Raw genomic sequence first — 14,520 nt, forward strand, 5'->3', positions numbered from 1 at the left:
GCTTTTCACAAGTACCCTTTGTGGAGTTGACCCATTTTCCAGTTCAAGCACAGGTTACACCAAGCCCTGACTGAAGTTTCCACCTCTAGAGACTTCTCACTAAACCCTGTCCACTCTTGCTGGCCTGCCGGGCTCCTCCCTGTGGCCTGTGGCCCTGCAAAACAGTCAGGGCACAGGTGTAGCTGTTATCACCAACTGCTTTGCTTAGACTCATTGGAGAAAGACAAACATTGATCCCAGTCACCACCTAGGTCTCTTGCTCATCAATGTTTAGCATTGGACTGGCATAAAAGAAGCTGTGTACTGCCTACTGGGGAAACGGAGTGCCCACTACTGCCCACTGCTGGATCCAGGTTGGCAGCCTGCACTGTGATTGAAGACTGTGAGCCAGGTGCCATTATGGAGCACATTGGAGCCATGTTAACTCTTTTTTTCCTATAATAAAAGTTTATTATTCTTATTGTTGTTTGTTTATTTATTTTAGCTGGGTCTGTACTTTTAGCACTTGGGAGACTGAGGTAGGAGGATCACTTGCCAGCCTGGGCTACACAGCAAGAAATATTTTTTATTTTTATTAATAGGTGTTTGCAGTGCATAGTTATATTCTTTGTAGGGAGCTGGTACACGTATAGAAGACAGCTTTGTTCTTCTTACTTCTTTTCCTGTCTGCAGAAGATCTATCCTGGAGACTTTAGAAAGACTTCGGAGGGATGGGAAAGAAAACAAGGGAAAATTTTTTAAAATGAGAAAAGAGGGGCCGGGGATTTAGCTCAGCGGCATAAGTGCCTGCCTTGCAAGCAGGCAGTCGTGAGTTCGATCCCTGGTACCAAGGAAAAGGAAAAAAAAAAAAAAGAGAGAGAGAAAAGAAGGAAAAATGGAAACAAAACTTTTGTAAATGGGGAGGAGAGCAGGGGCTGAAGGGGGGTAGGGGAACTGGAAAAAAAAAGAAACAAGTTATATCACGTACAGGCCCAAAATTTCTATGATGAATGCCATCATTATGTATGCGTAAAATATACTACTAGAATCTTATGGGAAAGCAAAAACAGAAACACTTGGAGCAGAAGGAACTCTGAGCTGAAAGACAGGAAGGTGGGGAGACACAGCCAGGCCTCAGCCTGGCGCTGCAGCAGAGACGATGCCCAGCGGGGAAGGAGGTGAGCAGGGGCCACGTCACACTGGCACAGGGACCTAGAGGTGTGGGTGTGTGTGCGTGTGTGTGTGCCACACTAGTGAGGAGTGAACTCAGAGCACTTTCCCTGAGCAACACTCCAGTCTTTGGTTTGCTGTTTGTTGTGTTGTGTCTTTTTGAGACAGTAAATTGTTAAATGGTCCAGGTTAGACTCAAACCCAGGATGCTCTTGTCTCAGCCTCCCTGCTGCTAGGATCACAGGCATATGCCACCATTATGGCATCTGGGGATGGGAGGCAGGGACAAGACATGGTGTGGGGTGAGCAGGAAGAAGGGACGGTGACAGGTGAGATGTGGCAGGTAAAGTAAGAAAAGGAGCTGCGGAGAGGCTCATTTTCTGAGTGATCAGAAACAGAAAAACGGGAGAATCTGGGGGCGAGGGGAAGAAAAGGAAGCTTGTGTCTTTTTTTTTTCTTTTGAGGCTGGGTTTCATAATGTAGCCCAGGCTGGCCTTGAACTCACAGTGATCCTCCTGCCTTAGCTTCCCAAGTGCTAGGATTACAGGCATGTGCCACCACGCCCATCCGGCAAGCCTCTGTTGCATATCTGAATGATGAGCATTCTAAAGAAATCCCGTACAGGCCAGCTAGGACAGTGCTGTGGGGATGAAGCCCCTGCAGGCACGGAGCGTGCCGCCCCGCCCCTCTGGAAGGCTAGGTGCTTCCGTGTCACTAAACTGTGTCTTCACAGGGTTACAGTACTGGGGAAGGAGACAGGTAGGGGATGTGAGGAAGGTCAGAGTCTGGAACCCAGAGGACACACGCAGACCTCTGCAGCCAGGAAAGAGCAGGAGGCGGGGCTGGGTCAGCAGAAACTGCTGTCACCCTCGTGGCACAGGGGCTGACGGTGACAGTGCATGGGGACAGCCCTGGAGCCTGCTTTTCCCCAAGCAGCGCCTTGCAGGGGTCCCCTGCCCTCTACAGAGAGAGGCAGTGTCACAGTGTGTCCAGTCTGGAGAGGACCTGGGAGTCCCCCCATCTTGCTCTGCTTCCCTCTGGCTTCAGTGTGACCCAGGAGAAACCCAGAAGCTCCTAAAGGATTCCAGGAATGCACAGATAGTTGTGTACTGGGTTTTGGGTGCTGGAGTCTCCTTGTAGAGGTGGCTCCTAGGTTCTTTCTGGAAAAGGCTTAGTCAAGACAAGCACAAGCAGTAGCAAGTTTTATATTTATTAAAGGCAGGAAGAACAACAGGCTCTGCAGAGCAAATCTGGACCAAGAAAACGCAGGAAAAAGGCCCAGGCCACAGCGTAAGCAGGGATTGCTGTGAAAAGAGAGAGTAGCAGGGAGCCTTGGAGGCCACTGCCCTTTCCTGTCTCCCTGCCTCAAGCCGGGTCAGGTCTAGGTTGCACCGGGAACTCCTTGAGGAGCTGCAAGGCTTTGGGAACTGGGTCTGCCAGTGTCCTGGGATCTCAGATCACGCCTACTTCTCAACCAGCCTCCTGTCTCAGATGGGGAGGGAGACATGCAGGGGAGGTGGTAACAATCCCTGCAGGAATTCAACTGACTATTTTTGCAAAAGAGACTAAATTCATTTAAACTAATTTTTTTTTTTCTTTTCTTTTTGAGACAGGGTCTTGCTATGAAGTTCAGGCTGGCCTTGAGCTCACTTTGTAGCCCAGGCTGGTCTCAAACTTGCAATGATTCTCCTGCCTTAGCCTCTCAAGTACTGGAATTATAGGTGTGCACCACCATGCCTGGCTTCATTTAAAGTAATTTTATAACAGAAGAGACCAGTTTGCTTTATTGGTCAAGTTTTAAACTCTCAATATTAGTGCAAATGAAAATATGAGATTTGGGGGCTGCGGATTTAGCTCAGCAGCATAAGCACCTGCCTTGCAAGCAGGTGGTCGTGAGTTCGATCCCCAGTACTGATTAAAAAAAAATGAGATTTATATCCATTCTAAAAATATAGAATTTGTCTCTATCTCCTTCCATCCCCAACTCTTTTTTATATCTTTATTTTTAGACAGGGTCTCACTAAATTGCTAAGTCGTTCAGGCTGGGCTCTATTTGCAATCTTTCTGCTTCGGCCTCCCAGGGTGCTAGGATTGCAGGAGGCCCCAGCACTGAGTTATCTCTCTTTTCAAGTTGTAGTATGCGATTTCTGATACCTCTTACAATTTTACTTTCTTTTTTTATTTTTATTTTTATTTTTTTTGTCTTTTTCATTTTTATCGGTACCAGGGATCGAACTCATGACTGCCTGCTTGCAAGGCAGGTGCTTATGCCACTGAGCTAAATCCCCAGCCCCACAATTTTACTTTCAAGTTATGTTTATGGACCATAATTTAGATACAATAAAATCAACCTTTTTTTTTTTTTCTTTTTGAGATGTGCTTGTTATGTAGGTCAGGCTGGCCTTGAACTCACTATGTAGCCCAGGCTGGTCTTGAAATTGCCTGCCTCAGCTTCCCTAGAACTGGGATTACAGGCATGAACCACACCACACCCTGCCACCTTTTATTTTTAAATGGGTTTTTTTCCTGGCTTCCTTTTTTTTTTTGGATCAAACTCACAACCTTGCACTTGCCAGGCAGGCATTTACGCCACTAGCTAAATCCCTGGCCCAGTTTTTTTGTTTTGTTTTGTTTTGTTTTGTTTGACACAGAGTCCCACTCTATAGTTCAGGCTGGTCCTGAACTCGCTATGTAGCCCAGGCTGGCCTTGAACTTGATTCTCCTGCCTCAGCCTCCCAAGTGCTGCGATTACAAGTATGCATCACTACATGGCTGAAATCCACTTTTTAAAGTATATATTTCAATGTATTTTGACAAATTTCTACAGTCATATAACCATCACCCCTAAGGTTCCTGGCATCCCTTGTGCAGTTAAATTGCCCCATTCAACTCCTTGCCTCTGCAACCACAGACCTGATTTCCATCTGCATAATTCCTTTTCTTTTTTCTTTTTCTTTTTTTTTTTTTTTTTTGTCTTTTTCGTTTTTATCGGTACCAGGGATCGAACTCACTACGGCCTGCTTGCAAGGCAGGCGCTTATGCCGCTGAGCTAAATCCCCAGCCCCATAATTCCTTTTCTAGAGTGCTGTATAAATGGAACGAGGGTATGCAGCTCATTCTGCTAAGTTTCTAAACATATTCCTGAACTGCCTCAGCTTCCCCTTCTCCTTCAACTCTGCCTTCTCCACGAACTGCTTTATATGGACAAATCCCAGACCAGCTGCATCCTCCACAGCTCCTCAAATTCACCACTCAGACCCTGTATAAGGAAATCCCCAGGGTCAGCACAGGGATAATGAGAATTCCTAGCCTGTTGATTCTCTTCGACATTTGCTTTTCAGTTTTTGTGATAGGCTTCCACTATGCAGTTCAGGCTGGCCTTGAACTCGTGGCAATCCTCCTGCCTCAGGCTTCAGAATGCTGGGGTTGTAGGTGTGCACCACCATGCCCAGCTCTATATTTGCTTTTCTTTTCTTTCTTCTTTTTTTTTCTTTTTGGTACCAGGGATTGAATTCATGACTTTACACTTGCCAGACAGGCACTTAGGCCACTGAGCTAAATCCTCAGACCTACATTTGCTTTTCTTTCACAAGTGTTTCCACTTTTTTAGGACACAGAAGCACTCTCAGCCTCACATACCTACCCCCTGCCCCATTCTCTCCACCATACTCGCCTCTGCAGCCTGGTGGCCTGGAACAACACGCTGGTCACTTTCGTCCCAAGCTTCAAGCATCCCTGTTCTTCTGCACAAGCTTTCTCTCCCTCCCACCCTCCGTCCTCTGTTCTCTGGCTGTCTGTACCCCAGACGTCTCAGGATCTTATTTCCATGACCCACCCTTCTGCCCAGCTCCCCCCAGCATCCTTTGGCTATGGCTTGAAGTTTGTCAGCAGCTGGGGATTTTTCTCCTTGAGGAAGGATCAAGCAACCTCAAGACTGCGATTTCCTTTGCGACAGGCTTGGTCTCGGGGCAAGGATCGTGTCCGCACATGCCCTGCGCAGCGCTGCAGTCACAGTGGGAAAAAAGAAGCAGGGCGCTGAGGACAGACAGGAAGGGGCAGCAGTGGGTGTGAGAGGCACGGCTCCACACGGCTGAGAGGACTTTGGAGGTGTGTAGCTTCCCACCGCCGGGTGCCAGACATTTGCAAGCTAAGTGCACCTCAAAAGAGTGATGCACCCCATCTTCATGCTTGAGAGCCTTTGCAAAGGGCCCCACCCAGGAAACGGGTTCTCCCTGACTCCCATAGCCAGAGGGAGCAAAGCAGAGTAGGCGATGGGGCAGAATATGGCTGTGGTTGTGGCTCCCAGGGCCACTGAAATGATGCACACCTGTAATCGTAGCACTTGGGAGGCTGAGGCAGGAGAATTCGTGTCTGTTTGAATTCAGTTGTATTCGAGCTTTCAGGACAAAACAGATATTGTTAAAGGCCTTGGTCTTTAACAGGGCTCTCAGGAAGGTAGGTATGGAAGGCATAGACTGCCAGATCCCTATTCACTCAGCTTCCTTCAAAGCTACCATTTGTGATTCGGAATTCAGCTGGTAGCCAGACAGCTGGAACCCAGCCATAAAGACCTTCATTGACTCCCCCAGAGGCCTTGAGCAAGTTCCCTACCCACTAGCACTTCGGCTTCCCCTCTGTAAAACCACGCATGGGCTGCAGTCAGGAGGGAAGGAGAGGACCTATAGCAAGCACTTAGCTCACAGGAAGGACCCAACAAATTGTGGCTGCTACTGTCATTGTTCTTCTGATTTCCTGTTAGCTATTCCAGGCAAAATTGAAAAGAAAGTAATCCCCATGTCCATGGTAAAGAAAGTTGCATCTACCCTTAGGGCAACCCCAGACCTTGCAGTGTTGGTGCTGAAGAGGAGGAGAAATCCCCACTGAGGTGGTGAACAGTGCTGTTCCCTGACCCTCAGTGGCACCAGTGAGATGAAAGAGGAATCTCTAGGAGAAGGAAGATCTTGCGGGACAAAACATAGCCAACGAATCCAGTGACCTTTCTAATATGAAGAGGCTCCCAGCAGCTGGGGCCAACATTGGAGGATGAGTTTGCTTTCATGAAGCGTCTTAGTCACTTTCTTCATCCCTGGGACAAAAACCAGGCTCTTGCACCTTAAAGGAGGAGCAGTATATTTTGGCTCAAGATCTCAGTACATGATCAGCCAGCTCCAAGGCAGAAACAGCACAGCAGAGAGGCCAGGCAGGAGGGTGGAGCAGAGGAAAGCTGCTCACATCACGAAGAGCAGGAAACAGAGAGAATGGAGCCAGGGAAGGAAGGGCGTCCTTCCAGGCCCCGCCCCAGGGACCTGCTTTCCCTCCCCTCCCCTGTCCCCGCCTCCTAACAGTGCATTGGCTGTAGAGTCATCAGTGAATTTATTCACCACCCAATCACCTTCCACCTTCACTCTGGACGTGAGTCTTTTGGAAACCTTTTCAGATTTTTTTTTTTTTTTTTTTTTTGTCTTTTTTGTTTTTATCGGTGCTAGGGATCGAACTCACGACTGCCTGCTTTCAAGGCAGGCGCTTACGCCGCTGAGCTAAATCCCCAGCCCCGAAACCTTTTCAGATTTATATCAGAACAAGGAGGCAGCCAACAAGTAGCCTTCCGTGCACCGTGATGGGCTCTCTGTTATAGATATGACTGGTTCCCAGCATGTGAAATGTCATCCTATGCCAGAGCCCAGAAGAGAGTGGGCCGAATAAATGCCAGTTTAGGAAGCTTTAACTACTTATGGAAAGTAGGATCTCGCTTCCCCTGCAGACTTAATGATTGTGTCTTTATAGAGCGCAGCAGAAATAGGTGAAATGATAATAGCTGCTAATTTTTTTACCATTTACAACGGAAGTCTCACAATCTGTTAAGTTGGTACTATTCTGAGATATATATATAGTCTTTTTGAGACAAGGTCTCACTATGCAGTTCACATTGGCCTTGAGCTCACTTTTGTAGCCCAGGCTGGTCTCGAACTTGCAATGTTCTTCCTGCCTCAGCCTGCCAAATGTTGGGTATTCTGTTACATAGAACAAGAAGCTTAGGGGCTGGGGATTTAGCTCAGCGGCATAAGCGCCTGCCTTGCAAGCAGACAGTCGTGAGTTTGATCCCTGGTACCGATAAAAAAAACGAAAAAGACAAAAAAAAAAAAAAAAAAAAAAAAAAACAAGAAGCTTAGACTTGATGAATTAAAATAGCTTATTAGGGTCACAAGAATAGGAGGTGGTTTTCAAACACTTGTTTGACTCTGAATTCGTGTCTGTTTGAATTCAGAGTCTGTTTCTGCTGGCATGTTGTCTCATGGAGAATTCTAGATCCCATTTCAACCTAGCGAGAAAAGCATGTGTAGCATCTGCTTTTTTTCTGGCCTCCTCGGGGTATTTTATTTTCTCAAGAAAGTCTGGGAAAGGCACAAGGGTCAGCCCCCGAGAATGCGCATGCGGCTCATTGCTGCCCCCTAGGGGCCTAGAGGACAAAGCCGCCGCACAGAGGAGGAGGGTAGGAAGGCGGTGGCTGATGCGTGCTGTAGCCCTGCTGAACACCAAGTCTAAACCGGCCGCCTTTAGTTCACAGAAGGGAGGTGATAGCAACACCTAGGAGGTGTCTGGAATAAGACCGAAAGCAACCGATCGGGGCAGAACCGGTAGTTGGAAGAGAACCTCATTCGTAACATGAGATGACTCACGTACAACTGACTCATCTCCTACACGGGTTTAGCATCCCAGTGTTACTAACACATGTGGTGGACCTCAAGGAATCGAGTCCAGGGTTCAGCTGCAAACATCATGACGCAGGTTTGCTGAGTGAGAGGATGGCCGCTTTCTGGACGCTCACAGCGGGTTTCCCTTAATCTCCCAGACCTCTGCTTCCTTTTCTGAAACAGCAGAGAGTGAATACTCACCAAGCTTCCAGCCTGCCCTGGTTTGGGTCTCTTCCCGTTCCTGGTGAAGTGCCGGAGGGAGAGCTTGTGTAGGCGGTGTGTTTAGGACTCTGGTCTCCATAACCACGCTGATCCACACCCCTTAGAACATTTTCAGAAGTGCCTGATCCTGTTCTGACGTTCAGCGTTTTCGTGTTCCGCTGGGCCTGGCACTTGCAGCCACACTGCTGAAGTTTTCTTTCCTCTCTGGTTTCAGATGGACCAGGCTTCAAATCTTAGCTTCGCTACCCAGTTGCTGTATGGGTCGGGCCAGATAACCAGTCCAGGCTTGGTTTTCTCATCTTTAGAATGGGCCTATGAATAGTATCTGTGTTACTAGATCATGGACAAGATTAAACAAGATATTTATTTGTTTGTATCTTGAACCAGGATCTTGCTAAATTGCCCAGGCTGTGTTTGAATTTGTGATCCTCCTGCCTCAGCCTCTCAGAGTGTGGAATTACAAGCACTCACTGTACAGCGGAGAAACACACCCTGTCCCCTTGTTTGAAAATGTTGCAATGAGCCAGGCATGATGGTGCATGCCTATAATCCAAATGCTCAGGGGCTGGGGCAGGAGGGTCAGTCTGAGGCCAGGCTCACAGTGAGGCTAGCTTTGCTACAAAGTATGTTGTCCCAAAAGTTATTGCAATGAGGCCAAACTTTCCATCTCAGATTTCTCAAGATGAGTCTTAGTGGGTTGTCCTTAGGTTCACAGTGTTCACCAAGTTCCCAGAGAAGTGTAGCTACCTGGGCTTGAGACTATAGAAGGAGAGACCCTGGGGGCCGGGCAGAGGCAGGCAGCCCCACAGGTGTTCTTCACAGGTGGGCTGCAGTTTGGCCCAGGAAGCCCAAACCCTGGAGGCAGAGGTGGGGCCCTCCTTAAAATTTGCATTGTCTGTATTTGCAAACTTTTTTTTTTTTTTTGAGACAAGGACTCGCTACAAAGTGAGTTGAGCTAGGTCTTGAACTCACTATATAGATCAAGCTGTTCTTGAACTCATGGACATCCTGTTACCTCAGCCTCCCAAATGCTGGGATTATCATGATGCCTGGCTGAAATTACTTGCTTTTGCTTTATGCAAATGCTTTGCTTTGCATTGTTATTTTGTTTTGTTTTCGTTTTTGTCTTTTTGATATGGGGGTGTTTGTTTGTTTGGTACTGGAGATCGAACTCATGACCTTGTGCTTGCCAGGCAGGTGCTTATACCACTGAGCTAAATCCCCAGCCCCTTGACATAGAGTTTTGACATAGAATTTAGGCTGGCCTTGAACAACTCAAAACAATCTTCTTGCCTCAGCTTCCTGAGTCCTGGGATTACAGGTATGTACTACCATGTCCAGCAAAAACACCGAAAAGAAAGAAAAAAGAAATGCAAGTAGGAAATAAGTCATAAAGTTTGAAGATCATTCTCGTCTTCTTTTCTATTATTATTATTATTTTGGTGCTAAAACTCGGACTCAGGGCCTCATGTATGCTAAGTACAAATTCTACCACACAGCGCACTACATCCCCTGCCCAAGAATTATCATTATTACCTTTTGTATTAGAGATTGAAAACAGTAAGTGCTGAGTTGCATTTTGCTTGTTTTTGTTTTTGTGACAGGGTCTTGCTTCGTAGTTCAGGCCTTGCACTTTCTATGTAAGCCAGGCTGGCCTCAAACTCAGGTTAATCTTCCTGCCTCTGTCTCCCAAGTGCTGGGATTAAGGCATGTACCATCATGCCCTGCCCAAAATATAAAATACATTTGGCCTGGAACTTGCAGTACTCCTGTCTCAGCCTCCCAAGCAACTGGAATTACAGGCGTGTGCCACCATATCTGGCTAGGATAACTCTAGATGACTCCCACTAAGTTGCTAAAGATGTTCTTATGCTGTCTTTTGCTCCTTCCTGAAAGGACTTGAGGACCACAACTTTTTAAGGAGAATGGACTCCCTGGCCTGTCTTCTTGCCTTCCAACATGCAGTCCTCCTCCTCTGCAGCCTTTCCCAACAACACTGTGCACTGTGAAAACACAAACACCTTGTAATAGTTTCCAGCAGCAATCAACTATTCAGGCCCTCCAAGGAGAGTGTGACACTCAGCTGGGCCTCCAGAGGTTAAAGTTGCTGCTTTTCAAGGAGCAAAATCTGTTTTATTCCCACTGAATTAATCTACTTGAATCCAAGGGGAGGCACAAAGAAACATAAAGGCCTCCATTCTTGTCCATCCCTGTCCTTAAGGAGACATCTAGAGTGGGAGAACCTTGTACAGAGGTAGCCTATGACACATGTGGTGTCAGATGAGAGCTCCAGATAAAACACAGCTTTGCTGGGGAGAGGAGGTTCTCCTTGGGCTGGGCTGGCCTTAAATGAATATCAATTTATGCCTGTAAGAATTTTAAGAATATTTGACTGGATTAAAAAAAAAACTTTGTGTTTCCCTTCCTTATTGACTGTTCCTTTAAAACATAAACCGGGCATGATAGAGCACATCTCTAATCCCAGCACTTGGGAGGCTGAGGCAGGAAGATTCCCTCTAGTTCAACACCAGCTTATAGTGAGAGCCTGTCTCAAAAAACAAGTAAACAGAGGGAAAAATAACATCACCACCAAGCAAATACCAAAACAAATACCACATAAAATATAAAATTCAATCAAGCCACAGGCAGTTAGGAAGAAACAGAAGCCTCAGGAGCGAGAGGCCCAGACAATGATGCAAACGTCAGAGCTGGAGCTTTCCTTTACATTTTCCATGTGGACTTAGGATCTGATGGCCAGGGGTTGTCCCCAAAGATGGCAGTCCTCATGACCACAGTGACATTTTCCCAAGGGATCAACAGGAAAACAAGACAACACAAAACACATAATTTACAGTATTATTTACAATGGTCACCTAAGGAGTCAGATATAAAGAGAGTGCAGGTATTCTGTCCATAACACCAAAGACCTAGAGAATCCATCCAGGGCCTGCATCCCACGGCAACCTGCATGCGTCCAGACGAAGACCCAGAGCCCGTGATAGCGCCTCCCACAAGTCCAACTGGAGGCCTGGAGCCCATGACAATGACTCATGCAAGTCTGCTTCACAGATCTGCACTGGGAAGGCCCCAAGGTCAGCTGTAGAAGCCAGAAAGTCTGTACCAGTGGGGTAAAGGAGCTGTGTCAGTAGGTTGAGGGTTCTACCCTGGAGCAGCCAGGAAGTGATGCTCAAAGTAAGGGCCAGAGCTCTCCCAAAGTGAACTGCAGCCATTCTCAGCAACAAGGTCCTGAGCTCCTCCAGTGGTAACTGCCGAATTCATGTTAGGGAAGCCAGCGTGACAAGTTCCTCCAGGAGAACCAGCTCCAAACAACAATATTCTTCCTCTCTGATTCTCCTTTTAATGCTGGCAGCAGTCTTCAGGTGGACCATCTATCTGCACTCAGCACCACGCTGATTTAGTTCCGCGGGTGTTTAAGTTGACCACTGATTTCAATCCACCACAGGTCTCAACACTGCAAGGCCAGCAATTCTTTTTCTTTTCTTTATTTTTTCCAGTACTGGGGATTGAACTCATGACTGCACACTTGCAAGGCAAGCGCTTATGCCGCTGAGCTAAATCCCCAGCCCTAAGGCCAACATTTCATCCAGTGGATGTTGTGCGTCCCCTTGAGTCACGCATAGGCCACCAAGCTAGTAAGCATTCATGGAGGGCTCACTTCTGCTGGACACCAGCTTAGGTTCCTTCTGACAGCATCTCATCAGCACCCCCCCCCTTGGGTGCAGGTGTACTGCTAGCCCTACATCACACAGGAGGAAACTGACTTGGCCTTGGGGACTAGTCCAGGGGAACTGGATCTCCAAGCCCATTCTCTTACCCTGCACTCCTGCATTCAAAGGCAGAGGGGTTTCTTCCCATTGGACATTTAACTGTGCCTTTCCCAAATACAAGGACATTTCCCAAATACAATGACCACGATGACTAGGAAACTGACACTGATTCAATACTGCCATGGAACCATGGACTGAACCTACACGATACTTGATATACCACATATGTTTTTGCAGGTCCAGCACCCAAACTGAGAGCACAGGTGGTACTAGTCACTATGGCCCTCAGGCTCCTTTTAGCTAGAAAATCTTTCCAGGTTTCCTGGTTGTTCGTGACCTTGCCATCCTGATGGAGTAGATGGATGTGCCTCAGTGTGGGTTTGACTCCTTGCTTGCTAATGAGCTATGTGTCTTTGACAGGAACAGCACAAACCCAGGGCTGTATGTTACGCACCATAGTCAGGAGGTTACGACACCACTGTGTCTCATTACTGACTGACACAGAGGGATGTTTGACCAAGGGCTTCTGATTACCTACTGATAAGAAGGACTATGACAGTGGGAATTCTGCCCAGCTCAGTAGAGCCTTAAATACCCGCTGCACCATGGTCCAGCCCAAAAGAGGCCTGAACTCCATTCGAGGAACAACAGTACCCCTGGAAATGGTGAGGACAGTGGGCATATTTGTCAGAGCACCTCCCGGGGAGGAGGAGAAGGGGGAGAGAGGGAGGGGAGGAGGAATTCTTCCCAGGCCCTCAAGGTGGAGCAGGAACCGGGTGCTGAGAGCAAAGGAAGTGAAAACAGGGAAGGGAGAAAAATGGGCCGCAGGGTGAACACACAGTGGAGAAAGCAGCAGCCACATGGAGCTTCCAGTGTATGCCGAGCGGATCTTCTTCAGGGCTGAAAAATAAGAGGATTTACAATGCACTTACTCCCAGACGTAGAGCCAAACAGCCTGGCTTAACCCCAGGTCCTTGAGGAAATTACCTAGTTTTGCTGGACTGTTGCTGTTTTCTTCTCTGAACAGAAGGGAGAAGAACATCTCTCACAGTCCTGCTCATAGGACCGGATAGGACAACACCGGTCACGCGGTCCGGGCATACTGATTGTGTGTCTGCTGCGTGGCCCACGGTTCCTCACGCTGGGGACAGAAAACAAAACAGAAAAGAATCCCCACCCCACGGCCCCCATGCGCTCCAAACTGTCACCTGGAATTCTTGGGTCTTGCTATGTGGCCCAGGCTGGCCTGGGCCTCCCAAGTGCTGGGATCACAGGCATACACCACCACAGCCAAATTCTTTCTGTGAATTGGTCTATTCTAGGCACCTCGTGTGTGAAATCATACAATATTCATTCTGTAGTGACTAGATTATTTCACTAAGCATGTTTTCAAGCTTTGTCCATGCTTTCAAGCCCGCCCCCATCACATTTTGACTCCTTTGTTTGGCTGAGTAATATACTTCATCTGGATATCCCATATTCCTTTTATCCAGTCCTCTGTAGATAGACATGTGGGTTATTTTAATTTTGGGCTATTGTGAATAATGCTGCTATCAGAGCTGCGAATAGCAGCCTCAGAGCCCCTACTTTATTTCTTTTCTGGTTTGTTGAAACAGGATCTCACTATACAGTCTAAGATGGCCTTGACTTCACTACTGAGCCCATGTTGGCCTTGAACTCCTGGTGATCCTCCTGCCTCAGCCTTCTGATTATTGGGGTTATGGGCATGTGCCACCACTACATCTGGCCAATGTCCTTGCTTTCATTTCTACCTGGAAGTGAATTCCTGGGTCATGTGGTAGGTCTGTGGTGAGCCTTTTGAACTGATTCACTTTTTAGAAAAAAATGCAAATATCAATAAAACAGCGTATCAAAACAGATTAGTAGGAGAGTTGCAATAATTAATATACTGCGTATTGTTGTCTATATTTACAATCCTACTTCGTTTCATAAAGCATCTGCCATACTTAGGAAAATATACACAATGCCGTGAAAAGCGGGAGAGTTAAAGGGATTGGGGCAAAGGGAACAGGATGCCAACAGCCTCCTGGGCAGCCCCTGCTCCTACCCTTTCCAGCCCTGGGGGTCAGCAGCCAGCTCCTTCATGCACCCCGCTGCACCCCTCAGCGTCGCGCCGCTCCCCATGGCTCCAGGGTCCTGGGCTCAGGCTCTTGTGTCCAGGGCAGTCTCTCCTGTCCAGACAGGCCTGGCAGGGCCTAAGCAGTGTGTCCTGCAGGACATGCAGAGTGTGCAAACCGCAGACCTGAAATCAAGCCCAGCGTCCAGCGCCAGCCCCTCCCTCCCCGCGTCCCCTGCTCCCCCAGTTCCCGTACCCCCGCTGTCATTTGTGTCCACTTTTCTGCACTTATTTGGGAAATAGGCCGGCTCTATGAAAGCATTTAGCACGCTCTCTCTCTCTCTCTCTCTCTCTCTCTTTTTCTCTCTCTCTCTTTCAGTCCTGGGGAATGAATCCAGAACCTTCACTGTAAGCTACATTCCCAGACGCTGACTGCTTTCCAAATTTATTTACTTATTTTTGAAACAAGGTCTCATTAAGTTGTTAAACTGCCCCGTCTGGACGTCAGCTGATGACCCTCCTGCCTCAGCCTCTCAGAGTGCTGGGATGACCAGTGCCACCTCGCTTAGCTTTGTTCTCATTCTGTGGCTAC

At 47.7% G+C, this 14,520-nt stretch overlaps 1 long non-coding RNA gene across 1 annotated transcript; it reads right to left on the reverse strand.

Annotated features, from left to right (window-relative positions):
- Positions 1-10,673: 10,673 nt before the first annotated feature.
- Positions 10,674-14,107, reverse strand: LOC134474195 (uncharacterized). The gene is made up of 2 exons (XR_010044859.1): positions 12,839-14,107; positions 10,674-12,751 (listed from the first exon to the last, which is right to left on the reverse strand). It is a non-coding gene; the product is annotated as an uncharacterized LOC134474195 (long non-coding RNA).
- Positions 14,108-14,520: the final 413 nt, after the last annotated feature.

This window comes from Cavia porcellus, unplaced genomic scaffold (genome assembly GCF_034190915.1).
Source record: "Cavia porcellus strain 051 isolate PalLab524CR breed Dunkin Hartley unplaced genomic scaffold, mCavPor4.1 scaffold_31, whole genome shotgun sequence".
Lineage (NCBI taxonomy): Eukaryota > Metazoa > Chordata > Mammalia > Rodentia > Caviidae > Cavia > Cavia porcellus.